We start from the raw sequence: 20,198 nt of genomic DNA, 5'->3' as shown, positions 1-20,198 counted from the left end.
CATGGTTTAGTTGATTTGGATCACATATCCTGTAGATGACTTGAGGGATGTCTATCTAAGTGGGAGTTCTTAAGTAATTTGATTAATTAAACTTAATTTATTATGAACTTAGTCCTGATAGTATTTGCAAATTATGTTGTAGATCAATAGCTCGCGTTGTAGCTCTCCTATGTTCTTGATATGTTCCTAGAGAAAAATAAGTTGAAAGATGATAGTAGCAATGATGCCAACTGGGTCCGTGATCTGAGGATTATCCTCATTCCTCTACAGAAGAATTATGTCCTTGATGCACCGCTAGGTGACGAACCTATTGCAGGAGCAGATGCAGACGTTATGAACATTTGGCAAGCTCGGTATGATGACTACTAGATAGTTTAGTGTGCCATGCTTTACGGCTTAGTCGAGACTTCAAAAATGTTTTGAATGCCACAGAGCATATAAGATGTTCTAAGAGCTGAAATTGGTATTTCATACTCATGCTCGAGTCGAGAGGTATGAGACCTCTGACAAGTACTTTGCCTACAAGATGGAGGAGAATAGCTCAACCAGTGAGCATGTGCTCAGAATGTCTGAGTACTACAATCGCTTGAATCAAGTGGGAGTTAATCTTCCAGATAAGATAGTGATTGACAGAGTTCTCTAGTCACTATCACCAAGTTATTCAAACTTCGTGATGAACTATAATATGCAAGGGATGACGAGAACGATTCCCGAGCTCTCCGTGATGCTAAAATCGACGAAGGTAGTAATCAAGAAAGAGCATCAAGTATTGATGGTTAACAAGACCACCAGTTTCAAGAAAAAGGGCAAAGGAAAAGAAAGGTAACTTCAAGAAGAATGACAAGCTAGTTGCCACTCCCGTGAAGAAGCCCAAAGCTAGACCTAAGCCTGAAACTGAGTGCTTCTACTACAAAGGAAATGGTCACTGGAAGCGGAACTACCCCAAATAATTGGCGGATAAGAAGGATGGCAAAGTGAACAAAGGTATATTTGATATACATGTTATTGATGTGTACTTTACTAGTGTTCATAGTAACCCAGGGTATTTGATGCTGGTTCAGTTTCTAAGATTAGTAACTCGAAAGAGGAGTTGCAAAATGAACAGAGACTAGTTAAGGGCAAGGTAACGATGTGTGTTGGAGGTGATTCCAAGGTTGATAAGATCACCATCGCATACTCCTTCTACCTTCGGGATTAGTGTTGAACCTAAATAAATGTTATTTGGTGTTTGCATTGAGCATGAATATGATTGGATCATGTTTATTGCAGTACGATTATTCATTTAATCAGAGAATAATTGTTGTTCTGTTTAAATGAATAAAACCTTCTATGGTCATACACCCAACGTAAATGGTTTATTGAATCTCGATTATAGTAATACACATATTCATAATATTGATGCAAAAAGATGCAAAGTTGACGATGATAGTGCAACAGACTTGTGGCACTGCCGTTTAGGTCATATTGGTGCAAAGCGCATGAAGAAACTCCATGCGGATGGGCTTTTGGAATCACTTGATTATGAATCATTTGATACATGCGAACCATGCCTCATGGGCAAGATGACTAAAACTCCGTTCTCCGGAACAATGGAGCGAGCCAATGACTTATTGGAAATAATACATATCGATGTATGCGGTCCGATGAGTATTGAGGCACGCGGCGGGTATCGTTATTTTCTGATCTTCACAGATGATTTGAGCAGATATGGGTATATCTACTTAATGAAACACAAGTCTGAAACATTTGAAAAGTTCAAGGAATTTCAGAGTGAAGTGAAGAATCATCGTAACAAGAAAATAAAAGTTTCTACGATCAGATCGTGGAGGTGAATATTTGAGTTACGAGTTTGGCCTTCATTTAAAACAATGTGGAACAGTTTCACTACTCACGTCACCTAGAACACGATAGCGTAATGGTGTGTCCGAAGGTCGTAATCGTACTTTATTAGATATGGTGCGATCTATGATGTCTCTTACCAATTTACCACTATCGTTTTGGGGTTATGCATTAGAGACAGCTGCATTCACGTTAAATAGGGCACCATCTAAATCCGTTGAGACGACACTGTATGAACTGTGGTTTGGCAAGAAACCTAAGCTGTTGTTTCTTATAGTTTGGGGTTGCGATGCTTATGTGAAAAAACTTCAACCTGATAAGCTCGAACCCAAATCGGAGAAGTGCGTCTTCATAGGATACCCAAAAGAAACTGTTGGGTACACCTTCTATCACAGATCCGAAGGCAAGATCTTTGTTGCTAAGAATGAATTCCTTTCTAGAGAAGGAGTTTCTCTCGAAAGAAGTGAGTGGGAGGAAAGTGGAACTTGATGAGGTAATTGTACCTTCTCTTGAATTGGAAAGTAGCTCATCACAGAAAACCGTTCCTATGATGCCTACACCAACCAGAGAGGAAGCTAATGATAATGATCATGAAACTTCAGATCAAGTTACTACCAAACCTCGTAGGTCAACCAGAGCACGTTCCGCACTAGAGTGGTACGGTAATCCTGTCCTGGAAGTCATGTTACTAGACCATGACGAACCTACAAACTATGAGGAAGCAATGATGAGCCCAGATTCCGCAAAATGGCTTGAGGCCATGAAATCTAAGATGGGATCCATGTATGAGAACAAAGTATGGACTTTGGTTGACTTGCCCGATGATCGGCAAGCCATAGAGAATAAATGGATCTTCAAGAGGAAGACAGACGGTGATGGTAGTGTTACTATCTAAAAGCTTGACTTGTCGCAAAAGGTTTTCGACAAGGTCAAGGTGTTGATTACGATGAGATTTTCTCACTCGTAGCGATACTTAAGTCTGTCCGAATCATGTTAGCAATTGCCGCATTTTATGAAATCTGGCAAATGGATGTCAAAACTGCATTCCTTAATGGATATCTTAAAGAAGAGTTGTATATGATGCAACCAAAAGGTTTTGTCGATCCTAAAGGTGCTAACACAGTGTGCAAACTCCAACGATCTATCTATGGACTGGTCCAAGCATCTCGGATTTGGAATATACGCTTTGATGAGTTGATCAAAGCATATAGTTTTATACAAACTTGCGGTGAAGCCTGTATTTACAAGAAAGTGAGTGGGAGCACTACAACCTTTCTGATAAGTATATTTGAGTGGCATATTGTTGTTCGAAAATGATGTAGAATTTTCTGGAAATCATAAAGGAGTGTTTGAAAGGAGTTTTTCAAAGAAAGACCTCGGTGAAGCTACTTACATATTGGGCATCAAGATCTATAAAGATAGATCAAGACGCTTGATAAGACTTTCGATGAGTACATACCTCGATAAGATTTTGAAGGAGTTCAAAATGGATCAGTCAAAGAAAGAGTTCTTGCCTGAGTTGTAAGGTATGGAGTCGAGTAAGACTCACAACCTGACCACGGCAGAAGATAGAGAGAGAATGAAAGTCATTCCTTATGCCTCAGCCATAGGTTTATAAAGTATGCCATGCTGTATATCAGACCTATTGTGTATCTTGCCATGAGTTTGGCAAAGGGGTACAATAGTGATCCAGGAGTAGATCACTGGACAGCGGTCAAAATTATCCTTAGAGGACTAAGGAAATATTTATCGGTTATGGAGGTGATAAAGAGTTCATCGTAAAGAGTTACGTCGATGCAAGCTTTAACACCGACCTGGATGACTCTGAGTCTCAATCTGGATACATATTGAAAGTGGGAGCAATTAGCTAGAGTAGCTCCATACAGAGCATTGTAGACATAGAAATTTGCAAAATACATACGGATCTGAATGTGGCAGACCCGTTGACTAAATTTCTCTCACAAGCAAAACATGATCACACCTTAGTACTCTTTGGGTGTTAATCACATGGCGATGTGAACTAGATTATTGACTCTAGTAAACCCTTTGGGTGTTGGTCACATGGCGATGTGAACTATGGGTGTTAATCACATGGTGATGTAAACTATTGGTGTTAAATCACATGGCGATGTGAACTAGATTATTGACTCTAGTGCAAGTGGGAGACTGAAGGAAATATGCCCTAGAGGCAATAATAAAATTTTTATTTTATATTTCCTTATATCATGATAAATGTTTATTATTCATGCTAGAATTGTGTTAACCGGAAACTTGATACAAGCTGGATACATAGACAAAACACCGTGTCCCTAGTAAGCCTCTACTAGACTAGCTCGTTAATCAAAGATGGTTAAGTTTCCTAACTATAGACATGTGTTGTCATTTGATGAACGAGATCACATCATTAGGAGAATGATGTGATGGACAAGACCCACCTGTTATCTTAGCATAATGATCGTTCAGTTTTATTGCTATTGCTTTCTTCATGTCAAATACATATTCCGTCGACTATGAGATTATGCAACTCCCGGATACCGAAGGAATACCTTGTGTGCTATCAAACGTCACAACGTAACTGGGTGATTATAAAGTTGCTCTATAGGTATCTCCGAAGGTGTCTGTTGGGTTGGCATAGATCGAGATTAGGATTTGTCACTCCGAGTATCGGAGAGGTATCTCTGGGCCCTCTCGGTAATACACATCATAAGAAGCCTTGCAAGCAATGTGACTAATGAGTTAGTTGCGGGATGATGTATTACGGAATGAGTAAAGAGACTTTCCGGTAACGAGATTGAACTTGGTATGAAGATACCGACGATCGAATCTCGAGCAAGTAACATACCAATGACAAAGGGAATAACGTATGTTGTCATTACGGTATGACCGATAAAGATCTTCATAAAATATGTCGGAACCAATATGAGCATCCAGGTTCCGCTATTGGTTATTGACCAGAGAGGTGTCTCGGTCATGTCTACATAGTTCTCAAACTCGTAGGGTCCGCACGCTTAATGTTAGATGACGATTTGTTATTATATGAGTTATGTGATTTGGTGACCGAATGTTGATCGGAGTCCCAGATGAGATCACGGACATGACGAGGAGTCTCTAAATGGTTGAGAGGTAAAGATTGATATATAGGAAGATGGTATTCGGACACCGGAAGTGTTCCGGGAAGCACCGGGTACTTATCGGGTCACCGGAAGGGATTCCGGGCACCCCCGGCAAAAGATATGTGATGTCGCTTGAAGCTACATCGGTATTTCCCCAAAGAGGAAGGGATGATGCAGCACAGGGGCGGTAGGTATTTCCCTCATATATGAAATCAAGGTTATCGAACCAGTAGGAGAACCAAGCAACACAACGTAAATAGCCCCTGCACACAGATAACAAATCCTCGCAACTCGACGTGTTAAAGGGGTTGTCAATCCCTTCCGGGGTACGACGCCTCAATGTAGGCAAAAGGATGTGAGATAAATTGTAGTAGATTGATAGATCGAACGCCAAATAAAATAAATAGAAATAAAACGCAACAAGGTATTTTTGTATTTTTGGTTTAATAGATCTGAAAATAAATTGCAAGAGAAAAGTAGACCGCAAAGGCAAATATATGAGAAGGAAGACCCGGGGGCCGTAGGTTTCACTAGTGGCTTCTCTCAAGAAAAATAGCAAATGGTGGGTGAACAAATTACTGTTGGGCAATTGATAGAACTTCGAATAATCACGACGATATCCAGGCAATGATCATTATATAGGAATCACATCCAAGATTAGTAGACCGACTCCTGCCTGCATCTACTACTATTACTCCAAACATCGACCGCTATCCAGCATTCATCTAGTGTATTAAGTTCATGGAAAAACGGAGTAATGCAATAAGAACGATGACATGATGTAGACAAGATCTATCTATGTAGAGATAGACCCCATCATTTTACCCTTAGTAGCAACGATACATACGTCTCGTGTCCCCTTCTGTCACTGGGATCAAGCACCGTAAAATCGAACCCACTACAAAGCACCTCTTCCCATTGCCAGATAAATAGATCAAGTTGGCCAAACAAAACCCAAATATCAGAGAAGAAATACGAGGCTATAAGCAATCATGCATATAAGAGATCAAATAAACTCAAATAACTTTCATTGGTATAAAAAGATATAACTGATCATAAACTCAAAGTTCATCAGATCCCAACAAACACACCGCAAAAAGAGTTAGATCATATGGATCTCCAAGAGACCATTGTATTGAGAATTCAGCGAGAGAGAGGAAGCCATCTAGCTACTAACTACGGACCCGAAGGTCTACAAAGAACTACTCACGCATCATCAGAGAGGCACCAATGGAGGTGGTGAACCCCATCCTAGATGGTGTCTAGATTGGATCTGGTGGTTCTGGACTCTGCGGCGGCTGGATCAATATTTCATCGACTCCCCTAGGGTTTCTGGAATATTGGGGTATTTATAGAGAAAAGAGTCGGTCCGTGGGGCACCTGAGGTGGGCACAACCCACCAGGGCGTGCCTGGGCCTCCTGGCGCGCCCTGGTGGGTTGTGCCCTCCTCGGGACACATTCCAGGCGCAGCGAGGGCCCATTATGTTCCTTCTGGTAAAAAAAATCTCCGTGAAGTTTCGTTGCATTTGGACTCCATCTGATATTGATTTCTTGCGATGTAAAAAACATGCAGAAAACTGCAACTGTCACTTGGCACTATGTCAATAGGTTAGTACCAAAAAATGATATAAAATGACTATAAAATGATTATAAAACATCCAAGATTGATAATATAACATCATGGAACAATAAAAAATTATAGATACGTTGGAGACGTATCAATATGGGCCTTATGGGCCAAGAGGGAAACACACCAGCCACAAAGGGGCTGGTGCCCCCCCCCATATGGGCTGGCCAAATTGGAGAAGGAAAAGGGAAGGAGGAAAGGAAAAAGGGAATAGGATTCCCCCTTCCCCCTCTTCCCTTCCTACTCTGAATAGGAATAGGAAAGGGGGAGGCCAAATAGCGAGGTGCCCAAGTAGGATTCCTCCTACTTGGGGCGCCCCCTTGGCTGCCTCTCCTCCCCTCCAACCTATATATATGAGGGGGGAGCACTGTCGGTGTCAAAACCGGCGGATCTCGGGTAGGGGGCCCCGAACTGTGCGTCTAGAATCGATGGTAACAGGAGACGGGGGACACGATGTTTACCCAGGTTCGGGCCCTCTCTTTGGAGGTAATACCCTACTTCCTACTTGATTGATCTTGATGAATATGAGTGTTACAAGAGTTGATCTACCACAAGATCGTAATGGCTAAACCCTAGAAGTCTAGCATATGAGTATATGGTAATGAATATGTCCTATCTGGACTATTCTCTCCGGTTTATATAGACACCGGAGAGATCTAGGGTTACTCGAGGTCGGTTACATAAGACGAAATCTTCATAATCAATCGCCTAGCTTGCCTTCCACGCCAAGTAGAGTCCAATCCGAACACGGGTATAGTCTTCGGTCTTCGTGTCTTCATAGCCTATCAGTCCGGCCCATGGATAACAGGCCGGATGCCCGAGGACCCCTTAGTCCAGGACTCCCTCAGTAGCCCCTGAACCTGGCTTCAATGACGAGGAGTCCGGCGCACAGATTGTCTTCGGCATTGCAAGGCGGGTTCCCCTTCTTCCGAACTCCAAGATAGTCTTCGGATGCGATGATTGTATCCGGACCTGTGTACATAATTGCAGAAAATACAATACTCCACGAGTCCAATCGGTCGACAACTGTTGCGATATGGCATCATGCCCGCCCGGTTATTATTTCCAACCGCTGTCTATCCTATCGCCCCATGTCTCGGGAAGCGGTTTTATTGGCACGTCTTGTCAAAGCAGAGATCGTGTCCCCTTATTCACGGGATTTTCAATAATGTTGGTATGGGTAACCCAACCGTCCCCGGGTACAACTCTTTGAGGATAGGTAAGTTTCGAGACCCAGGAGGGGACGCTCGATATTCTCGGCCTTTATATAGGGACTCGGACTTGTCTTTCTCTTTTGCACTTGCTTCTTCCTCAATCCCAGCCTCCTCGAGTTCTAGCCCTCAAGTTCCAATCACCAGCCGCCCCAATCATGTCCGGGCCCAGCCGTTCAGGCCAGTGGGTGGCCTCTTCCGTCACGGAGGAGGATATTGCAAAGCTCCACGTAGCGAGGTACCTGACCCCAGAAATCCTTCATCAGCTTCCTGCCGAGGGGCAGATTATTCCCACCCCCAAATCTGGCGAGAGGGTAGTATTTGTATCCCACTTCCTTCACGGGCTAAGGTTCGCACCTAGCCCCTTTGTTCGGGGCTCATGTTCTACTATGGGCTAGATTTTCACGATCTGGCTCTGGACGCCATTCTTCTCATCTCGACATTCATCGTCACGTGTGAGGCCTTCCTCCGGACTCCTCCGCACTTTCGTTTGTGGCTCAAGACTTTTCATGTGAGACCACAGGTGACAGAGGAGGAGCAGGCAGAGTGCGGCAGCGTTGCTATAAGCAAGCTTGCCAGCGCGATTTGGTTGAAGGATCTTTTGCCGAGTCTTCCGAACTATGCCAGCAGGGATGGTTTTATGTCAACGAGCCGCGGGGCTCCAAGAGGATGGCTACTCCTGCTTTCCGACCCGGCCCTCCAATTCAACTCGCTTCATGGATCAACAAGGGATTGAACTGGGGATCCGTTAATGAGGTGCAGACTCTGCAAAGTCGCATCCGAAGCCTTACCGAGAGAGGCATCAAGCTTGTGAACATTGTTCAAGTAATGCTAGTCCCCCGGATCCTGCCATGTCAGCGGCGGCCTATCCGTCTGTGGGAGTTCAATCCAGAAGGGCGGCGGACCCTTCAGCACTTCTTCGGCACGACACACGAAGGAATGTGGAAATTATATTTTGGGGAGCGAGAGCAATGGCCGGACACCACCGAAGATGTTGGCCTCGACTGCAATCATCCGGACACTTCGGTAAGTATTCAACACCTTTTATTTCAACATCTTTTGACAAGATACTGAGCACTCCGCCCCTACGCAGGACTGGATAAAGAAAGAGGTATTAATCTGGAGTCCGGCGCCCCTTCCCGAAGATCCCGCGTCCACCCTGCTAACGCGGATGTTAATTCCGACACCGTACTGGGTGTCTGCAGAGGGGGTTGAGAGCGTGGAGCCCAAAGGAGATGCCTGCCGCGGCAAGAAGCGGGCTGCCTCTGGAGGCCAGGAGGGGAAACTTTCCAAGAAAGGAAAATTTTCATCATCGGCCGGCTTGAGCCAGGCGAGCGATGTCAATGTGGAGCCTGATGATGAGGACGAACCTCCGGCCAGACCGTAAGTGAAGCGAGGTACTTTAACCATACCTCATTCTTTTCTTATTACTGAAGTAGTTCTCCAACATGTGCACGTCCTCGCAGGTTAACGCCTGGTGTTTCTCAATCGTCCTCCTCCTCGGGGGACCTTCTTCCAGAGATGATGGAGAGTGACACGCCTTCTCCGGCCTCCTCGCCCAACAGGGCGGATCATCTTGAGGTGTCATCCCGGAGGGCCCCTCCCGACCGGCAAGTAGCACAGGAACGAGGAAGGAGTTACCCGAAGGTGGTGCCTCTGTCATTCTGGGTTCGAGGGCCAAGAATGGCGGCCCCGAATTGTCCGGCTCACAACCGGAGATTATTCTGGAGGCAGTTAAGCGGATTCCTTTAAAGGAATATCGTGCTCCGGCAACGGTGTCCGAAGACCCAGGAGTGCCGAAGACGCTGACGGACATGCTGTGACAGGCGTCTGTTTCAGAGGAGCACCGCGCCTTAATGGTTACGATGGTCGAAAAGGTTCTCTCCGTGAAGAGCGGGTTGAATGAGGCCTTCATGAGCCTTCTAAGGGGTTTTGAGGTTTGTGATGTAATTTTGTCAATGGAATATTATTGACCGAATGCACCTGTTGTATATGCAGTAGCCCCTGAGACTCGGATTGCCTTCCAAAAGAAGAGATCGGAGGATCGAAAAGACACGCTCAGGTACTAACCTTGTTGTAACTTGGAATGTAGACTGTCTCGCTTCCCACGGCTACCCGTGGTATGGAAGTGGCAGAACTACAGCGAAAGCTGGATACTGCGGAGGATGACATTGCATTGATCAACAGGCGTCTTGACGACTCGGAAGGTATGTTTTGTGGGCATTCCTTACACCAGTGTGCTTTGTAATTTAAGCCTGACTCTGAAAAGATTTTTATATGGAATATGCATGAATGCAGATGGTGCTGCCGTCGTGGAAGCCCTTCGGGCGGAGCTAGCCCGGGCCAAGGAACAGGCCCGGTTTAGTAATGTGGCCGCCGAAAAGGCATCGGCCGAGTTGAGAGCTGAACAAGCCGCGCGACGCCAGGACAAGGAAGCCATGTCCACCATGGCGCGCGAGTTAGAAAATGCAGCTAGCCGCTGTAAACTTGTTGAGAAGGAAAATGAAGCCAAAACGGCTGAACTTGACAAGGCCTTACGAGAGGCGAGAGAGACGCGGTCTGAATCCAGAGCAGCCCATGAGGAAATCCGGCAAGTTGGGGATATTGTGGCCGGCAAGCACTTTTTGCTACAGGCTAAGTTCGACGATCCGAACTATGCTCAGCTTAACCAAGTATGGAGTTCTCTGGACAATTTGTTAGACTTGCCGAAGAGTTCTTCCGATGCGGCGCAGTTTTATCAGGTGCAAGAGGGGTGTGCAACGGAGAAGCTTTTCTGGTCGCAATTCGGCGCGTCGAAGCGCCCTCTGTTGCTGAATGAACAAATGTCCTAGTGGGCCGAGCCGCATAGGATATCCGGCGCTGCCATGAAGAACGTCGTAGTCCATTTGTGGCCGACTGAACCTGTTCCGAGTAGTTACTTCGGCCTGGTGCAGCGGCTTGCTGACGCGGTGCCGCGTATCAACGCTATGAAGCGGTCGGCGTGCATTGAAGGTGCACGGATGGCCTTCGCCCAAGTCAAGACGTTCTGGGGGAAGATGAAGGCCATCAATATTGCGACGAAGAGTCCACCCGAAGGCAAGGACCGTCCGGAACCGGAGCATTATTTTGGAGACGTCCTAGAGGCTGCCCGCTTGATAGAGGGTCAGTGCTCGAAAGACATAATATTCGAGTGATGTGTATAAGGGTTGTAACAGACAACTTTATAGTTAATCTATTTTTTTGCTCGAAAGCTTGTATTCCTCCTGTGCGGCCGTTTTTAATGTAATTTGAAAGTTTTCCAGTCGTCGGCTTCAGCCCCCTCATAGTAAATACGGGGGTGTTCGGAAAAGCATTGAACCACTCTTTATCCAACGTCTTGGTCCATAAAGGAGGTGATAATGCGGCGAACCAGGCAATCGAACTATAGGGCGTTAACACTTTCACTTAGCCATAGGAGTTTTATGGTGGGGCTACGACATAGCCCCTAGTATGTATGCGACGTATCTTAATATTGTGCCTTGCATGTTTTGATCTGAAAAAGACCCTTCGTGTGACACGGGGAATCACTAAAGATTCGAATAAGTCGTCAAGTGGTTGACCGGCTCTTGCCGCATCATGACAGTCAGTTTTCGGCTTTCTCTACTGAGGTGCTCATCCGGTCAAAGCCAGGGCACAATCACAGTAGTTCTCCCTTTACTACCCTAGCCGATAGAGTGGAACGTAGGGTAGCAAACACAGGAGCCGGGCAACCCAACTATTGACCAAAGACAATGATTCGGAGCTGATGCATATAAGGCCAAACTTGCGACGCCGAAGAATGCTATACAGCTGTTCGGGCTTTTATTGGCGACTCATTGGTTCCCAAACCAAGCCCCTGGCCGGTTATGCCGAGGTGCGTCTTATAACACTGCCGTTGCGGCCGTACTCATTGTAAAAAGAGTATAGAAGATTAGTTCGGATAAAGTTTACTGGGAGTGGAGCAATAAGCCAATGATAAATTCATATATAAAAAAGGAAAAAACCACAACCCCGCCATTTGACATGCTCAGGGTCAGGAACGGAGGAAAAAAAGGCATAGTACAGGCTCGAAATAAAGAGTGCGGTCTACAAAAACTATTTTGGACCTCCTATCGCACGTCTGCGCCGCCCGTCCTTTGGGAGGGGAGTCCTTATCTAAAGTAACCCCTTAGGTGAGTGTGCGGATCCGAACTCCGACAGAGTCCGTTGTATATGCAGTCCTGTCGGTCACCTGCTTATAATAAAGAAAAGTAAAGAAGAATGGATAAAAAACGTTACGGGAATGCTTGCAGGGTTGTCCGTATTGTGCTTCCGCCGATGCCCATGGTATCTTGAGCGCGTAGTGCTGTACACGTGCTGTAAATCCTGCCATCATAGTGGGTCGGTGGCGGAAGCCGAACTGCTATTTCCGCTCCGGTAGTGGTCGAACGTTGGAGGGAAACTGCTTCCGGCTCCCGGTGTTCGGCTGGCGAGCCTTGCCGTCGTCTTTATCGCTTGGTGGCCTGCTCCCCTTGTATTTGGCATTAAGCTTGCTTGCCTGCTTGAAGACCCAACAGTTTCTGTTGGTGTGATTAGCTGGCTTATCAGGGTGGCCGTGAATCTGACAAGGTCGGTCCAATATCCTGTCAAGGGCGGATGGTCCGTCCTGTTTGGCCTTAAATGGCTTCTTCCGTTGACCGGGTTTCAGATTGTGAAATCCGGCGTTGACCGCTATGTTACGCAATCTTTCGTTATTGCTGCGACTGTTATGCTCGTTTAGTCATGGCTTGCCGTTGCCGTCTCGGATTTCGGAAGTGCCCGGGTCACTGGCGTTGTTGCTTTTGCGAGCGAGCCAGTTGTCTTCTCCCGCACAAAAGCGAGTCATTAGAGCGGTAAGGGCTGTCAAGGATTTGGGTCCTTCCTGGCCGAGGTGACGTGCTAGCCATTCATCCCGGACGCTATGTTTGAAGGCCGCTAGGGCTTCCGCGTCCGGATAGTCGACAATTTGGTTCTTTTTGACTAAGAACCTAGTCCAGAGTTCCCTGGCTGACTCGCCGGGCTGTTGGACAATATGACTTAAGTCATCGGCCTCTGGTGGCCAGACATATGTTTCTTGGAAGTTGTCACAAAAGGCGTCTTCCAGATCTTCCCAGCTACCAATAGAATTTTCTGGCAAACTGTTTAGCCAGTACCGTGCTGGCCCCTTGAGCTTGAGAGGCAGGTATTTAATGGCATGAAGGTCGTCTCCGCGAGCCAAGTGGATATGAAGGAGGAAGTCCTCAATCCATACTGCGGGATCTGTTGTTCCATCGTCTGATTCGATATTGATGGGTTTAAACCCGTCTGGGAATTCATGCTCCATTACCTCGTTGGTGAAGCAAAGAGGGTGTGCGGCTCCTCTATGTTGGGCCACACTGTGAATCACATCCGGCGGGCTCCGCTTACGGTTTTCGGACCGAGCGTGCTCGGGTCTGTTGTGTCCGAATAGATAACCGTCATTGCTGGCCAGGGCCTGTCTCCGCAATCTGTGTGTCGATTTTGTGCGTCCGGTTCTACCCTCCGGTTCTTGTTGGATGTCGCGAGTATCCCCCCGAGCCTCTTTATTCTTGCTTGGACGGCCGAATGGGTTTGTATGGTGCTCTACTGGGGCTGCTGCCTTGCCCGGACCGAACAGTGGTCGGCCTACCGGCTTATTCGATGGTGGTGTGGGCTCCAAAGCCTTGCCATCGTATTGAGGGAGCCACCTACTGTTGTGGTGGCTTTTGTCTGGGACGCTAAGGCCGTATTCTTTGGCGGCCAGGACCTCGGTCCATCTGTCGTTGAGCAAATCTTGGCTCGCTTGAAGCTGCAGCTGCTTCCTCCTTAGGCTCCTTGTCGTGGCTATGAGCCGGCGTTTAAAGCGCTCCTATTCTAGAGGTTCTTCGGGCATGATGAATTCCTCGTTGCCGAGGCTCTCTTCTTCCTCGGAGAGTGGAAGATAATTACTATCCTCTGAGTCTCCGTATGTGGCCTGTTCATCAAGGCTATCCTGCCCGCTTTCCTAGTCCTCCTGTTCGGATCCTGTCTGAACAGGGTCTTCGTTGTCCGGAGTACTATCACCTCCGATGCTAATATTGTTTTCCCTTGAGTGACATGACTGAGAGTGGCGCCGGGGGCGCCGGTGTTTGGACTGTGTACGAGGAGGCTTATCCTCGGCTGGATCCTCTTTGTCATTGTTGAGATCGTCGTTGGGTGTGTCCACCATACATACGTCATACCAGGAAGTGGTCTCCCCATGTGCAGCGAATAGTAAGCTCTGATTTTGCCCCTCATCGTCGTCCAAACCGCCGATGTCTTCGGAGCGGGGGTCAGGCGTATTGGTTGGTTTGTCGATTGTGGCTATGGAGTGGGTGGCGGGTGGGAAGCAAAATTCTCCATCGTCCGCCGTAAGGCCGAATCGAACATAGTTCGGCGACGAGCCGTCTGCTAGGGATAGATTTTTTAGTGAATTTAGTAGGTGCCCATGGGCGAGTGTTGGAAGATATCCGCAGCACTGAACTTGAAGATCGATAGCTGATCGAGTTCGATATCCGCGGGCTCGCTGGGTTCGGAACTCGATATCGGAGACAAGTCCGGGGTTCCGTTGATGCAAGTATCGTACGAAGTGGAATCTGCAAGCGGCTCCACCGCCGCCGAGTTGGTAGCCCCCATGATGGGGTTGAGTTTCCCATCTTCGGACGACTTGATCTGCTCCGGCTCTAAGGCCAGAGTGGTTACAGGAGCTATCTCCTGGATGCGGCCCGATGACAGGTTTAAGCCATGTTTATCGGGGCGAAGGGGAGCGGTTGCCGCGGTCTCGAATTCGTCGAAGATCAAGTCTCTGCGGATGTCCGCGACGTAGTTCAGGCTTTCGAATCTGACCTGATGGCCAGGGGCATAGCTATCGATCTGCTCCAGATGGACTAGCGAGTTGGACCGTAGTACGAAGCCACCGAATACAAAGATTTGTCCGGGGAGGAAGGTTTCTCCCTGGATCATGTCATTACTGACGATTGAAGGGGCCATCGAATCCTTTCGTTGACGGCACAGCGGAGCTCTCAATGAAAGCACCAATGTCAGTATCAAAACCGGCGGATCTCGGGTAGGGGGTCCCGAACTGTGCGTCTAGAATCGATGGTAACAGGAGACGGGGGACACGATGTTTACCCAGGTTCGGGCCCTCTCTATGGAGGTAATACCCTACTCCTGCTTGATTGATCTTGATGAATATGAGTGTTATAAGAGTTGATCTACCACGAGATCCTAATGGCTAAACCCTAGAAGTCTAGCCTATGACTATATGGTAATGAATCTATCCTATCTGGACTATTCTCTCCGGTTTATATAGACACCGGAGAGATCTAGGGTTACTCGAGGTCGGTTACATAAGCGGGAATCTTCATAATCAATCACCTAGCTTGCCTTCCACGCCAAGTAGAGTCCAATCCGGACACGGGTATAGTCTTCGGTCTTCGTGTCTTCATAGCCCATCAGTCCGGCCCATCGATAACAGGCCGGACGCCCGAGGACCCCTTAGTCCAGGACTCCCTCAAGCACCGCTAGAACACACACCGACTATTGTTAGCCGTGTGCGCCCCCCCTCCACAGTTTACGCCTCCGGTCATATTCACGTAGTGCTTAGGCGAAGCCCTGCGCGGATCACTTCACCATCACTGTCACCATGCCGTCGTGCTGATGGAACTCTTCCTCGACACTTTGCTGGATCAAGAGTTCGAGGGATGTCATTGAGCTGAACGTGTGCAGAACTCGGAGGTGCCGTACGTTCGGTGCTTGATCGGTCATAACGAGAAGAAGTTCGACTACATCAACCACGTTGTCAAATGCTTCCGCTTTCGGTCTACGAGGGTACGTGGACACACTCTCCCCCTCTCATTTCTATGCATCTCCTAGATAGATCTTGTGTGAGCGTAGGAAATTTTTGAAATTGCATGCTACGTTTCCCAACAATTTCAGCATCGCGAAGAGCTCGGGAATCGTTTTCATCATCCCTTGCATATTACAGTTCATCATGAAGTTCTAGTAGCTTGGTGATAGTGACTAGAGAACTCTATCAATCACTATCTTATTTAGAAGATTAACTCCCACTTGATTCAAGCGATTGTAGTACCCAGACATTTTGAGCACATGCTCACGGGCTGAGCTGTTCTCCTCCATCTTGTAGGCAAAGTACTTGTCAGAGGTATCATACCTCTCGACATGGGCATGAATCTGAAATACCAATTTTCAGCTCTTGGAACATCTCATATGCTCCGTGTCGTTCAAAACATCTTTGAAGTCCCGGTTCTAAGCCGTAAAGCATGGCGCACTACACTATCAAGTAGTCATCATATCGAGCTTGCAAAATGTTCATAACGTCTGCATCTGCTCCTGCAACAAGTTTGTCACCTAGCGGTGCATCAAGGACATAATTCTTCTGTGTAGCAATGAGGATAATCCTCAAATCACGGACCCAGTCCGCATCATTGCTACTATCCTCTTTCAACTTATTTTTCTCTAAGAACATATCAAAAATAAACGGGGAGCTACAACGCGAGCTATTGATCTACAACATAGATATGCAAATACTATTAGGACTAAGTTCATGATAAATTAAGTTCAATTAATCAAATTACTTAAGAACTCCCACTTAGATAGACATCCCTCAAGTCATCTAAATGATATGTGATCCGAATCAACCAAACCATGTCTGATCATGTAACATCCCAAATTTTCAATTTAAAATGTTATGCATTAGATCATCATTGCATATCATATTTTTATTTGCATTTTGGTTGATCCTAGAAATTCTACGCAACTCAAGGACCCACGGAGAGAGTTGGGGATTTCGTTATTTTCATATTCGAGTTTTTCTCGAATTTTGAAAAGAGGATCGTTTGATTTTAATTATTTTTCTCTGAAATATTTCTTTTATTAAAATTATAAAAAGAGGATAAAATGACTTCCTCAAAATAAAGAAATATCAGAGATTTAATATTAAAATCAAATAAGATTTTTATTCGGAGTTTTGTCGCTATTTTATTTGAACTAGGAAAAATATGCGTTTTTCATAATTGCATTTTAGGCCCAAATAAATGTTCACCTTATTCGGCCTATTTTTAGAGGATGGAGAAAATTTGTTTCGGGATTTTTGGAGTCCGTTTAGTATCTCTTTTATTTCTTTTTCTGCACGTCAGAATTATTAAAAAAAAATCAAACCGACTCCGGGCCGTACCCGAGCGGGACTCCGCCTGGGGGGCCTTTATAAGCCGCCGCCCCGAGCCGTCGAAGCCCACCAGCACCGCCAGCCCAGCCCGCGCCGCCACCCAAACCCTAACCCTAACCGCGCCCCGCCGACGCCGCCGCCCCGCGCCGCCTCGCCGGAGCCCACCGCCACCGCCGCCTTTCGCCGACCCGCTGGAGGTAGTCGCCGCCATCGCCTCGGTTTTCGCGAGAGAACCGACAGTTTTTTTTCTAAACCTAGATTCGTTTTTTAGGTCCAGTTCGGTTTATTTTTTTCGGTTTAGTTATTTAGTGAACGCCCGTTCATTAGTTCGTTTTAATGAACGGTTTTCACCGTTTAGCCGCAGACAGCGAACGTTCATTCGTTAGCCTGTTCGTCAGTTTTTTTTCTCGGATTTTCCGTGATTATTTTCGATCGCGATTTCTGATCCGATTTTCGTTCTTATATAACTTTTCGCTCGCTTATCGGAATCAGGCGATTCAAGCGCCTAGAGTTTTGTGTCAAAACCCTCTTTCTGTTTAACCAACTTAAACAAGTTTTTGCTACTGTAAAATTTGACTTTAGACCAGATTAGTAAACGAAGCTTGTTTCTTTCGCCGTTTGAGTTTTTATGCTTCGTTTGATTTGATTTTTTTGCAAACCAGAGTTTTAAGTTGAAATTTCTGGTTAGATCTCTTATTTGAGTTTTACCCGTGCCCTTCCTTGTTTGCTTATTGTATGCTTGTTGATTTGTTTGCGATAGAATACCCGGAGTGCGAAGCGTGCTACTACGAGTCTCTAGGTTTCGCGAATCATCAGCAAGGCAAGTAACACTTTGATCATACCTCTTTCATACCCAGTTTTTATGCATTAGTTTCACCCTCAAACATTGCATGGTTAGGATCTGAATTAAATTGTGGGATTGGGAAGTAGATGAGGTACTATTCACCTATTTATTATCAAACCCTGGGAGTTACTTCTACGTTGCTTATATTGCTATGCTATGCTCGTAGACGTGGTTTGGGTTTGAGAGTATTCATGACAGATGTGAGATTGTTAATTAATGGTTAACTTAAGGTGGCAACTTTAATACACATCTGGGTGGATTGAGGCACCTGGGGTATCCAGTGATTGCCTGTATTTTTGGAAATCCCAGGGTACCGTGTGATTCTCCTATGGACTACCACCCAGGCTCAAAGGGATCATGAGATTATTCATACTAGAAACTTCCGTGTGCAGCCACAAGCTATTATGGGCTCTAGCGTAGTTGATTAAGTTGTGTGAACTCTTATAGTGGTAGACTAGCAGATGTAGGGGATGTAGGTGGTACGGTCTACCCATCGTAAGGTGCTAACACTTTTGAAAGACTGTGTCTCGGTCATCCGTTTCTCAAACATCATGTAGTGCGAGAAATCAAATGGAGTGGATCGAGTCTTGTGGGGAAAAGTGCGCAAACCTCTGCAGAGTGTACAAACTAATCATGGTTACCCGTGTCCCCGGTTATGGACATCTTGAGTATCTGGTTCTTGGATTATCATGTTGATCTCATCACTACTTAATTAATTTGTTGGGTTGTTAATGATTACTTTTAATTGGGATTGAGAGGGGGTTTACCTTCTCAATGTTTTCAACAAACTTTGTAGTTAATTAAAATATATTCCTTTGCAGTAGGGAAAAATTGGCTTTTCGCAAAAACTTATTAACCATACAGCCTCCACCAGTCATATATGCATGTAGTGATAGCATTATTCTGTTCATTACTCTCTTATTACATTGCCAGCATATTCCATGTGCTGACCCGTTTTCGGGCTGCAACGTATCATGTTGCAGACTTTTCAGACGACGAGTAAGGAGCCTTAGGTCGTGGTCTTTCACTCAGTGATGCCATTGGAGTTGATGGACTCACTTTATCTTCCAAGCCTTTCGCTGTTATCGTATTAGATGGCCTTAAGCCATATTTATTGTAATAAGTTCTCTTTTGAGACATTCGATGTAATAAGTGTGTGATTGCTACTCTGTTATAAATCCTTCAAGTACTGTGCGTGTCAGCATTACCGATCCAGGGATGACACATGCACAGAGATCAGACTGTTTGAGGTCTGGTCGCTACAAAGATGGTATCAGAGCACACGCTGACTGTAGGACATGACCACTAAGCTAAAAGCCCTAGATCACTACTCTCTTCTCATTTCTAACTCCTCTCCATTTTCTACTCTTTAGGATGGCGGATGCAAGGATCAAGTTCATGCAACCGGATGAAGACACCCCATTTGGACGCCACTTGAAGGAAGTCACTAATTACTTGAACATTGGAATACCAAGTTTCACCGGGACCTACAACGCCACTTTACCAGAAGAGGAGCGCTGGATGATTCAAGTTCAAGTTCCAGGAAGGACATTCACGCCAGTCACCGAGCCCATAGAGTTATCCTTCGATGCCCCAACCTGGAGTCTAGGAAAGAGTATGGCAGCTCACATCACCATGGAATGCATTGTAGAAGTTTACCTCAATGATCTCAAGGATACTATCTACCAGATTTGTGGGCGCCGACACGAGCAATGGGAGATGATCAGCACTAGGAAAGATAGATCGATTGCAGCTTTCATCCAGGAGTTAAACCAGCACATTCGACGCCAAGAGAACCAGATGTGCACATGCATGACAGATTTGAAGAAGGCGATGACAAGGATCACGGAACTGGAGGAAGAACTCAAGGCTACACGCGAGGATTATATGGAGGAAATCGTTGCATTAGTCGAGAAGAATGGCGACCTGACAAAGAAGCTGGGAGTTTTCATGGGAGACCCTGCGCCAGGAGGAGAAGATGATAGTTCCACTTGCCCGGAGAACTACATCATCATCGACGACACCGACTCGGACCCTGACGATAGCGATGATGATTATGTTGATGAAGCTGGAGCAGATATCATGGAGTCTTCGACCGATCAATTTTTCTAGTAGACCACCAAATCAGTAGTAGTATTCCACCATGTATATAGTATAGTCCAAACACTTTTGTAACGATAGTTCTAGACCGATTGTATGCCTTTGTTTGATTGATTGAGTGATATGTTTGTGTTTGTCTCATGTGCATATGGGTAGTGTATCCCCTCTAGACCTCATTCTACTCTGATTTCTCATCTTTTCTAAACCCAGCAGATGCCTCCGAGACGTGACAATGGATTTGCTTTCC

This window comes from Aegilops tauschii, chromosome 2 (genome assembly GCF_002575655.3).
Source record: "Aegilops tauschii subsp. strangulata cultivar AL8/78 chromosome 2, Aet v6.0, whole genome shotgun sequence".
NCBI lineage: Eukaryota > Viridiplantae > Streptophyta > Magnoliopsida > Poales > Poaceae > Aegilops > Aegilops tauschii.
Note: the sequence above shows the minus strand (reverse complement) of the source record.